Source organism: Stegodyphus dumicola, chromosome 5 (assembly GCF_044657685.1).
Source record: "Stegodyphus dumicola isolate Sdum_Otavi_A_Nest chromosome 5, ASM4465768v1".
In the NCBI taxonomy this organism is placed as follows: Eukaryota; Metazoa; Arthropoda; class Arachnida; order Araneae; family Eresidae; genus Stegodyphus; species Stegodyphus dumicola.
In genome coordinates, this window is record NC_140772.1 from 167,901,134 (window position 1) to 167,913,701 (window position 12,568).

The following is a 12,568-nucleotide window of genomic DNA, read 5'->3' on the forward strand; positions in this document are numbered from 1 at the left end:
CCACCATTTTTGAGGTAAAAATTCTGTAACATTTTATTGACCACGCCTCTTGCTTAAAATACTTACTTAGGTGAATGCTTATAGCTCTAAACTAGTGTATAATGTTTAATTTAGAAGTAAAATATTCTTTAAGGTTTTGTTTTATTCATTTTTGAGAAATTTCAGCGCTTTTTCAATTTGGCCAATGTACACCAAACAGCACGATACATATCAAACAATGCTAAATTAACACAATAATTAATAGCATGTGTGAGATCTTTAAGAATCGAAAATGAATTTTACTGATTGGTGAAAAAATGACTTATACATTGAACCTGTGGAGTAGTCGAAAAATTTTGTAATTCATAGTTTAAATAATTTTTGGGTACGTGTCAGTTAAACGTCACTGTCGGCTTAGTAACCTGTTGACTAAATGTCTTGACAGGTAAGTGTCCCGTAGCTCTAAATGTCCTGACAGCTAACGCTCTGTGTCGGCCAAATGTCCTGTCGGCTAACTGTCCGTGTCTGCTAAACGTCCTGTCGGCTAAGTGTCCCTGTCGGCTAAATGTTCTGTCGGCTAACTGTCCGTGTCGGCTAAATGTCCTGTCGGCTAACTGTCCGTGTCGGCTAAATATCTTGTCGGCTAACTGTCCGTGTCGGCTAAATGTACTGTCGGCTAAGTGTCCTTGTCGGCTAAATGTCTTGTTGACTAACTGTCCGTGTCGGCTAAATGACCTGTCGGCTAAGTGTCCGTGTCGGCTAAATGTCCTGTCGGCTAAATGTCCGTGTCGGCTAAGTGTCCGTGTCGGCTAAATGTCCTGTCGGCTAACTGGTGTCGGTTAAATGTCCCGTCGGCTAAGTGGTTTTCGGCTAAGAGTCACGGACCCATCTAAACTGCCTCCATTTACGACTAACACCGATTCATATCCTATATGCTTCTTTCAGAGCTAAATTACTCGATCTGTTTGGATTAAAGCAAAAAGGCAACGTTTAAACAACAATCATATCTGGAATTTATTTCTAAATTTTTACTATTTTATTTATATATGCTGTCGTTATTCTAGACAGGATGTAGTTTAAAACCTGAAAGAGGATGACAGAATACGATAAATTAAAATCAAACTTACTAAGAAAAATAAATATTCCATGCAAATACACTTTCGCACATAAAAATTCCTTCGAAAATATAAATTTATGGTAGGTTTGCGGAATAGGGATAAGACAGATGATGTCTATATTTCTTTTTTAGAGATTTAAAGGTTAAAAATCTTTGAATGTATATATGACAGAAATTCTTTGCGAAGTGCTTATAGGAAACTTCCCGCCTGATAGTTTATTGAAACATATCTCAAATTTCTCACATTCAAAATTCACTTCTTGATTCACTTCTTTGATGATACGGTGTGTAAATCACTTTTCAGATGTTTCCCTTAAAAGCATTTCTTCTTTTTTGTTCAGTAATTGTACGGATTTCTTCTTCTAAAACTATGATTCTAAACATATCAAAGGAAAGTGGGGCATTGATGCTGTACAAGTACGTAATATGGAAACTGTCCGAACACAAGCGGAGTGCCAGGCCATTGGTCCAGCCCTACCAATCCACTTTTCTGGGAAGATTCCTTACGTAACTGCTGTGAACTGTAAACCTTTGACTTTAAACGGTAGGTAGTGTAAAATTACGTTACACTAAGTAATCAAAATAATCCAAAAAGAATGTTTTTCAAATTGATATATTATATTATTACTAAATTTATGAAAGTTATACACTTCTGTGATGGAGGAGTGTTGTAATAATGAACTTTGAGACACATGTTGTGTTTTTGTTATGACTTGCCTCTCTTCCTGATAATAATATCAGAACAAGTCCCAGAATTTTATCGTGAACAGGAAAACGGGATTAGGTCTGTCTTTGGACAGATGGCATTGGACGCCACATATGACGCCATATTTTACTTGGCCCTGGCCAAAGTTTTATATCCATGGGCTTTGGACGTTATATAGGCAACACGAGTCTGCATTCGTATTATCTTGTAGATTACGAAACGTCGACCGATTAGTTAGTTAGTTAGTTCTAAGCAATGGCCCCCAGCCCACCTAGCAGGCGAAACCTGCCATATGGCTATGAGGGGACAGGCAAAGCCACAAAGCATAACAAAAAAAAGTTAACAGAACGGAAAATAACAAACTTAATAAACATCTGGTAATAAGTTCAGATCATACAATCGCACAAAACAAACATAAAAGGCTTTAAAAAAAAAAAAAAAAAAAAAAAAAAAAAAAAAAAAAAAAGCAGATACATACATTCCAAACACTCTCGGTGAAATTAGTATATAGATGGGTCGTTTCCATTTCTGTGTTTTTTCCTAAGTTTAAAATCTTTATAAGTTTTCCTTTCAATTGGTTATTATTATTCAGATCTTCTTTATATTATCAAAATTCATCTTAAGTTTATAAGTTACTTCAATTATTTCTGTTTTCAGTATGATTTTCTGCTTTGTTATATCTCGATACCAATATGCTTCTTATTCTCATTCATAGTTTGCATAATATCTCTTTCAAATTTTCTAAACAATTATAATTACTAAATAAATCCTCAAACTTCTTCGCAATTATATTTTCCTCTCACACTTCTAGTCGGGCAACAGTCCTCGACGAAATGCTTTGAATAACCGAATTTATTATAAACTTTATATATATCATTTCCCTGGAGGTGGAACCTTTTTAAGTAAGCAGGGAACCTTCCCTGTGCAATGAGAATTTGATTGACATCTACATCTCTTAAAATTTGCATTTTTTGCTAATTTTAAACAATTTAGATAGGTTTTGTTTCTTTCAGAGAGATCCCACAAATTTTTCCAGTCTCTAATAAGTTGTCATATGTTATAGTACATGTCTTCTTTTTCGAATCTTGAATAGAAACCTTTTTGGTCCCAACCCCAGGTCGACATCTTTCGCTAGAGCATCCGCTCTTTCATTCCCATAATGACCAGCGTGAGCTTTGATTCAATGTCAATTCAAAATATGCTTCTTTCGTAGTTCTAAATATATATGCTTAATTTCATTAACAATATTATTCTTTTGAAAGGGGCGGGAGAGCGCCATAAGAGCAGATAAAGTATCTGAGTATAAATTAATGTAATACCCCACGGATAGTTTCAATACCTTGGAAAAATACAACGGAGGCACAGCCGACGCCCTCCGCAAACCCTGATCCATCTGTATGAATTTCAATTTCTCCAGTTGAAATATAGTCTTTATCGTAGGATATACCGTAATATTTCGCAAGGATGGCTTGAACTCAGATCATGTTCTAAAAAAACCCTCGCTGGTAATTGCTTTATCTTCATACACTATTTTCTGTTTTATTTTATATTTCAGACAAAATTTGTCATAAGTAAATTTAAATTGTAGTGAGAGAGGCGGTACACCAGCCAGTAAGCACACAACTTCTGTAGGGACTGTTCTTGTAATTGAAAGTGCCCAGGCCCTCTGCAATGAGTCTAATTTCTGCCTTGTCTTGACCAGCTCCCCTGCTCGATCACCCCATGCGCCAATACCATAAATAATTTTTGGTATAATAACATTTTTGTAAATATCCCTCCGGGTAGAACTTTTGTCAGAAAGAGTGATCGGAGTAAAAGTATTTTTATAATAATTGACATTTTTTTCTATCTTTCGTTGTATTGACTTAAAATGCTCTATAAAATTCAACTTATCATCGATCACTACACCTAGGTATTTAAACGTATTCACAAATTTTGTTCTTTTTTGATCATATTTCAATCTGGGGGTTCTAACATTTCTCCCTCTCCGAGGGATAATCATACGACCGGTATAGTGGTAACGTCGATCGGTAGACTGGTTAGTGTCGCTGACTGCCGGATTTAAATACAGGAGAAGGCATTGATGTTTCTAAATGTATAGTGTCGGTGCGACATGGCGGCACTCTAGATATGCGGCGAGCCGAAAGTCTTCTCGTGTGGTTTGGTGGAAGAGAAGAGGGGGTGGCGGAACTGAGCTAAATCCCATTGTCACCTGAAAGGTGTTCAATACTGTTGCCAACGGTCATCTAGCGCTCCTTGCCACGAGAAATTTCGTGGAATTGGGCTAACTACGTCGGACAAGTGAGCATAAGCAACAGCATACATGAAAAACAAAAAGGTTTTTAAAAAATGAAATTTTCGAAAAATCTACAACGCAGAATAGACAATTTAAAGTTTTCTTCAGATGTCGTAATTTTTCTGTATTTCCTGGGACTAAAGTCAGCGTATTTAAACATACTTAGTATAAGAATTGTTTATTTGTTTGTCGTAGTTAAGGTCTGCAGTGTTGCCCAAAACAGGATAACCCAGGACATGCATTGTCAGGATTAACTCTTTCTGGCACGCTACCTTTTAAAGTTGGAGTTTTCATAAAAAAAGGTAGGCAGTCTAATTAGGCCTAGAGGAGTATACAAGTAAAATTTTGTGAAGATAGCACTTATCGTTTTAATTCTGTGGGTGTGCCCAAAGTGGGCACACTGATTGAATAGAGCTTCGAAAAGAGTGCTGAAACGAGCATTTTTGTCAATGAATGGACCGCTGAGATGCGGAGAAACAAAGAATACAGACTCTCAGTTGTCCTAGATTATCGGTGAGCCCGATCTCGGCACACCTAGTGTTCGCCGTTTGATTTTAGGCAAGATTTCAAGATAAAAATTTAAAACTAATATAGGATAAAGAGAATAGCATACAGCCAAAAAATAACATAGAAATTTCTTTTCAAACAATTCCTTTTATACCCTAAAAAAATCTGGAAGATTTCTTTGAAAAATGAGGGTCTTAAAAAACTAAACATGCTAAAATGGACTGGTTTGTGTTGAGCTGCCATCTACTATAAATAAAGAAGGTTCAGAGTAACCTAACCTATAAATTCTTTTCCATTCAATTTTTCTGTGCGTACAGAAGGAAATTATTAGGTGTGTCCAGATCGGACACACTGTGCCGCAAAGGGTTTTAATAGGGTGCCGCAAAGGTTAGCCAAACACGTAAAATCTTTCACGGATGATTATTGTACTTGGATCGTACAGAAATAATTGACACAATGGCTCTCACAACGAAACTATTACACTATGCGAAGGAAAAACAAGTGAAATAGATACAAGGGGACGTGAGCTACTCAGAACGCATAGATAAGCTCGCCGTAAGAACAGGCGCTTAACGTTCAACAAGATGCAGGAAGAGACAGAGCTTGCGCAAGGAACATTGCAGGTGATTGTGCATGGTGATTTGGAGAAGATAAACATGTTTGCAAAGTGGGTGGAGCTCGAACCAAGACCTCGAATTACGCTTTGCTTGACAAGATAAAGGACACAGTCAGGGGCCAACGTGTTGAGTCTTCTGCCGAATTGCATGCAATTGTCCATAGGTGGTGCACCAACACCCCACAAACTGGTTTACCAAAGCTCTTCGTGACCTCCCAGCCAGATGGCAGAAGAGTATTGACGTGGGCGGAGATTATTTTTAACTGATGTACTATCTTTTTTTTTTTTTTTTTTTTTTTTGTTAATAAATTGTATTTCACTCTGTGGCAGCATTTGTGTCATTAATTTCTGTACAACCTAAATATAAAAGCATGTTTTGTCAAAGCTGACGAAATAGCTTACTCTTAGACGTATAAAGGTATTTTAAAGCATCTCACTGTCTATCTTCATGGTTGCTGAAAGAGTAACTGATTAGGCAAATCCGAACTGAGTCATCATCGAAATGAAACTAAAATTATCAAACTTTACTACAGATTCCATTGTTGTGCATTTAATGAGAGAGCCCGTATCGCTTGCGTAACTAAATTAGATGTATTTCTCCTAGTTTTCCTTTGAATGTTTGGAATAAATAAGGACTTTATAGCGCGTCAACACGCTATAAATTCAAGAGTGATAAATAAATCTAATTTACATCGGGTTCATTACATTACACATCAAAAGGTGTTGTTTCGAAAACGAAAAATATAATGATTTTGATTTGAGTCAACAAGATGTATGAAAAGGATTATTCACGTTACGCAAAACAGTTACGCATTTAGAAAACTCTGCAATTCGATAGAACAATGAACACCGGCTAGTAGCAAAGTTATAAATAGAAAGCAGATTAAGAAGACAGTTTTTCGAATTGCTTCGCCATTTAGAAATTACGTGAGACTATTACGCTGTCTTAGAGAATGTCTTTTTATTTTTCGAAATTTTAGAGTGAGACTTCTCCGCTGGAAAAAAGGAAATAGAACACTTCATTTAAAATTCTTCTCTTTAAAAGTAATAAAATGTCTTCATAATTAATTAAAATAGCCCGTTAGAAAGGAAAAGATTAAAAGCAAAAATCAAAGTTTTTTTCAGTAAGTTAAGGGCTTCTTTAAAATTTAGAAATGATAGACTATTCCTCTATAAAAGCAAAGTGTTTGTGTAATTTTAAATAGTACATTAGTAAAAGTATGCATTAATCTTACACGATTTTTATCACTGATATATTAACAAATTCAGGACAGATAAACTATTTTAATCGAATTCTGACTGTAGTTTATTCGGAATGCACTCAGAATTTGTCAATGATTTGTTGCTGCTAGTGTTATAGTGGAAGCTAGTGCTATACCAGAAAGTTGAAGATGTTGATTTAAAGAAGAAGGCTGGAAACTGCAACATGTTTCTTAAAGAGAGGGAAAAAAAAATAAAACTAGTTAAGAGACCATTGTGATTCCGGTTTTTGCTTAACTTCAATAAATAATGATAACCGTTGTCAAAACAATATAAGAATTACTAGAGTATAGCGGAAGAATCACAAGCACTTGGCAAAATAGCGTCGATCCATTAGCGCAGTACCAGATTGTTAAAAGCCTTAAGTTTGTAGAAGAAATCTGGTATTTGCAAATTAAAATAAAATAAAGTTCAGTAAAAGAAGATTTGTACTTAATATGAATTGATTAAAAAAGACGATACATAACTATGCGAAAATACAAATGTGTTTTAGTATCACAACTCAACCTAACATCTTTTGATATTTTTCAAGTGATGTAAAGTAGAATGTTTTTGTTTTGAAACATGCAGCATCAGCTTCATTAAGCTACTGTATTCGGTCGTTCTAACTTTATTTATTAATTGTACGAAAGAAACTACAGAATAACTTTTTTCAAAATATTTCGTAAGTTCCATTATTTATTTTAATTTTATGGGTACACCAAATATAGTCCATGATCCAAAAGCAACAGAAAAGTAAACATTCAATGAACCAAAAAGTACAGGATACAGTACCGGGATGCAGGTTTTCCAGAAATGCATAGAAAGGCATCGGAATTTTTGTTTCATAATGGAAAAAATTATTTCTAGAATACTTACATTTTTTTATCTACGGCTGGTGTTTTAGTTGTGTCAGAATGGTGCAGAGAAGATAGTTGTCAGTGTGACTGCCATCATTCATAACAATGTCCGTCAGAATTGGCAAGGCATTCTGTGCAGTATCGAACAGGTTTTCAGCTGCAATTTTTGTCACACGATGACGAATAACTTCTTTGATTGTGGTCAATGGCGAAGCTCTGCGCATTTCTGACTTGGTTGCCATTCGGGCAAGAAAGTCCGCTTGACGACAATGCCTTCGTCAAATGCCACTGGAAGCAGGTGCTCAAAAAGACCTACACAGAAGCGCTCAGTCCTGCATGAATGTTACACTATGGAGTGCTTACCTCTTATGCAAGAAAGCAATGATGTTACCTCTTCAAGGCGCTGCAGAGCGCTCTGTTTTGAGAGAAAGAATTCAAAATGCACCGCTTCTGAAATTTACGCATTTATTCTGTAAGGAAAAGTCGCTAATAATGAATGACGCAGTGAAGCCATATCATGTTGTTATCTTTGGCGGATTCAAAGGTGTTTTCTACAATCACATGTAGATTCTCTGTCACCCGGATGCGGCAGTTGTTTACTTTTCCACTTCTATTAAGCACAACATGCGTCTCCTCAGTCCAAAGTACGTTTCACAGTCAGTTCGTACTGTTTTTCATCCACTGAAAAATCCAATCTCCAAATTCTTAGCTTCTCCTGAAATCGACACGTTTCAGTTCTTGTATGTATTGTATGTGGTTTTGAAAGAGTGCATTTTCAGTATGATTATGAGTAATTGCCACATAGTCCTATACGAAATGCCAGCTATTCGATACCCCTATGGCGCGATTTATTGGTGAAAAAGTAATTATTCTGGCAGTACAAGTTTTCGTTATTAAAAATTCTCCTGTGTCTTCCTGTGCATTTCTGTGAATAATGCTTCGTGCTACTGCCTATACATTTCCTATTATTGCATTTTTAAAAAATTTTTACATCAACCGGTATTTTAAGGTTTAGTATTTTATCAGTAATTATGAGAAATATGTTTGTAAAATCACTACTGAAAGTAGTTTACTACTGTTCACTACTGAAAGTTTATAAAATCACTACTACTACTGTATAAACCGGCTTTATTCGCATATGGTAAGTGCCTGACAGGGGTGAGATGATTATTTTAATTTACCTTTAAGTTATTTTCCAGAAAACTAAGCTTAAGAAAATTAAGCAAAGTTGGACATTTAGCAACAATTATCTTTATGAAATTCTGATTCCTTTTCTCATGTCTAGATAAAGCAAAAGTCATCGATAGGCTCTTTCTTCGCTGTTTTTATATCTCAGATTAAATGAAAAGAACCTCCGGCTAGGAAAAAAGATAGCCCTTTCTGATCTCTTATTGCATTATACGTCTCTTTGAAGCACTGAACACAAAAGCTTCTGAATAAAAAAAGCAGATGATAACATTTATTCAGCGTATGAAAGGTCTTGAGAAACCCCAACAAAACCACAATGCTATTCAGCTTAGACTCTTAAATAAGTGAGGTTTGTAATCTCCGTGGCAAGGATCGCTGTTTTTGTTGCACCACAATGCGAGCTTAGATTAGCTTCTCTGATTTTTCCTTGAAATAAGCGCAACCGACAAAGTAGATATTCTTCATATAGAATTTGAACTATTGGTTTTCAAAGAACCTTGAATTTCCAAAACTTTTACTTCTGCTCACATTTAAATTCTAGTTCTTCTAATTTATGTTACAATCTTTGCTCTGTGTTATTATTTCTGAATGTTTTCAATAGATTGTGGGCTTTGAAGTCTACCGGATTTACATAAATTTTTTAATCTCATGGAAGCGGATGTATATTTGAATATATTGAGAATAATATATTCATACATACTTATGAAAGGAATGAATGAAAATTCTTATACGATATTCCTTATGTTGCTTTCGTCTGATCTTTGAGTCTTAGAAAAAATCATCTCAAATGCATCATGCTTCAATATCTTGCCCAAATATGCTCATTTAGGGAGATTTGAGTGGAAGTGAAAGAAGTGGAAAGTCTCAAATAAAATTAGTTTGTTAAAATAGTTTCTACATGCTGAGTATGATATCAATGAAGTATTGCTAAGTTTTAATTAATATTATGTTATTGTAGATTATGGTGCAGTTTATTAATGCTTCGTATTTATGAGCATTGATGTTTATTGAAGTCCTAAGCATCAATTCTACTACAGCAGTTAAGTTAAAACTTCTATAAATATTTTAATGATTTTTAAAGTACTTGATACAAACACTATAAAGATTTTAATTTCTCTATATTTTGGACACTTACAGAGCTTCGTGTTGGTAATATTAATCAAGATTTCGGGCATTTGTCTAAATTATCTAATGCGTGTAAATATCACGCTTTCAAAATAATACTGCTACTGCAAACAGCGATTTTTCCAAATGCAAAAGACTTTCGCCATAACGCATGTAGTCTCCATCTAACGCTTAATCGCATATTACTAGCGGAAAAGAACCTCAGTGTGTGTGAGAAACTTTAGGGAAAATGAAGCAGTTTGTAACTGGGGAAGATTTACAGAAAAAAACTGAAAATATTTTTGTGAAATTAATTTTATGAAACAAGTGTGTATACCTTGTATAATCGTCAGTAACGTTCAGAGCTGCAAGTTGTGTGCATGCTGAAAATCTATCAACGGGCCATAACGTTTATTAGTTGGATATGCTAATTACTACCCCACAGGAAAGCATGTGAAGAATTCCTGCAATTCCTTAAGTGTTTACATGCGACACAAGCTCATACTTACAACTGAATTTTGCATATTATTTGACCAAATGGATTTTTAACAACACTTTTCTATTACATAATAATTTTACATTCAAATTAATTTTCGTGTGCATGCGTTTATTCATCATAAGAGAATGAAACCCTTTTGATACACTGTAAACTATGGATTTGCAATTTTTTATTTTCTGTTAACTGTGTCAGATTTGAATAAATTCAGATATCAACTTCCATTTAATTGCTTTCGTCTTTTAAATTAGAAACTATCTTTTCAAATAGTCCATAAGTTTTCCTTGGAATGATATCTGTGCAATTTTCTGGAAATGAAAGAGAGTTACGATTTTATTCAAAACACTTATCATGATTTAACGGTTCGGAACGCTCGCCATTTAGAAATCAATTTAAATTGTAGACAATTTACTATTTTCAAATCTTTTTCTGCAGTGTTAAGTTTCTTAGTTATGTATTTAGATATTATAGACCCAAGTATGATATACGCTATGCAGGCTTCTCTTATTCACTTGTGATGCACTGCGATGAAAAAATTTCGAAGGTAAGCACGTACAGAATTAGGTTTTTAGAAGCAGAAAACTACAAGGCCAATTATGCCCTCACAGAGATTCGAACCATGGATCTTTCAGTTATTAGCTGGATATGATACCATTTACACTATAAGGTATTTCTCCCACTTTCCTAGCGTGCCTTCGTGATATAGTGGTTCTGCACGCTGGTCCGGTATTCCAGAGGTCCGTGGTTCGATTCGTTGCGAAGGCGGTTGCTAATTTTTCATCTTGCCTGCTTCCAAAACATATCTAATGTCTCTACAACACCACGAGAGCTTGCACGGGAGAATGCAATATTTTTTATATTTTGATTCAAAAGAGGGCACTAAACTAAGCTGGGCAAATCCAGGTAGTAATGAATTATCCTCTATTGCATTTTAACTCGGCATCACTATAAAGTTATGAGATTTTTCGGAGTAACGAAAGGATAAAACGAGGTATGCCTTTGTGGGGATTCGAATTACGAATCTTACAACTGCTGGCTGGACGTGACACCCTTTAGATTACGACAGACTCACGGGGTTGCGATAATCTCTTGCAAACATATTCAGATTAAGTAGTACGGAATCATCACGGAGGGAGTTCAATTAATTTCGAAAAGAGACTAGCTGAACAATGTTAGTCTTCCATGCTCATAAATTGATTAACTTACCAGATAGTGTTACAAATTTAGCTTACGAATATTCTGAAAACGACAACTGAGCTTTAACATATTGTAACGTTTTTTTTTTTTTTTTTTTTTTTTTTTTCCTTTTCTTCCTTTACGTTACGTATAGGGATCGCGCGGATTTGGAGTGAATAATGACAACACTACTTGATGAAGTGCCCAAAACACTCTTTATTGGCCAGTATTATTCAAAACAGCTCCAATAACACGTTTACACAGTCGTCCAAGAACTACAGTAAACACGTTCACACGATTAGCGACACAGCCTTCACACTATAAGGCTATAACGGTGAAGACAGCTTTACGGCAAAGCACCAGAGTCTCCCGACTCTGCTCAGTCGTTCTCGAAACTCTCCACGCTACAACTCGCAATGCACTAGATTACACACAAGAGTACAGCTCCCGACTCCTCGATTCAGTCGTTCTCGGAGTTCAACACACTCTCTCGATGATGCACTAACCGCGATACACTAAGAGACTATTTTGGTGCACTCGACGACCAACTCGCTGACTGACTATCAACTCGTTCGCACGGACTAACTCACTCTCCGCGTACCAGCAGGGTTTATATAGTTTGTATTCGAGAACATTCTGGGCTAAACCGGTAAGAATTCGTTCCAGAAGGTTCTCCATCCGTCTATGGCATATCGCCAATTTTGTCGCCAAAGGACAATTTCTTGTCAAATATGGCAACCCTGCTTTCCCTTGCCATTTTCTGGCAACGCTAAAACTGCTTTGCAGGTAAGCTATCTTACCACGCTTGGACATTTCGTAACAATATTACCAGATATAACAACAACTGCACATTTATATTTAACTCACATGTAGCTAGTAGAAACACATGTACTCACATGAAGCAAGTAGAAAAATCTTTTTTTACTTTGAAACGAATTAAAATTTATCTACAGAGATTAGTTAGGTTATTTAATTACATATTTATTTATTATTTCTATATAATATGATATAAAAGAAATATATACATCATACAGGAATTATACTTAAGCTCGTAGAAAATAAATGATGAAACAAACATTTAAATAAAAGCTTTTAATCTTCCTTCTGCTATGCGTTCTTTAAATATGTTACCATCTGCAATTAGGAAATATAGTTAATATCATATGGAAATTTATATGCGCAATGAGAACAGAAATGCTACATACACAGATATTCTTACAACTTAGAATTTAAGGCATAAAAAGCCGAAAATCTGAGAAAACAAAAACAAAAAAAAAAAAAAAA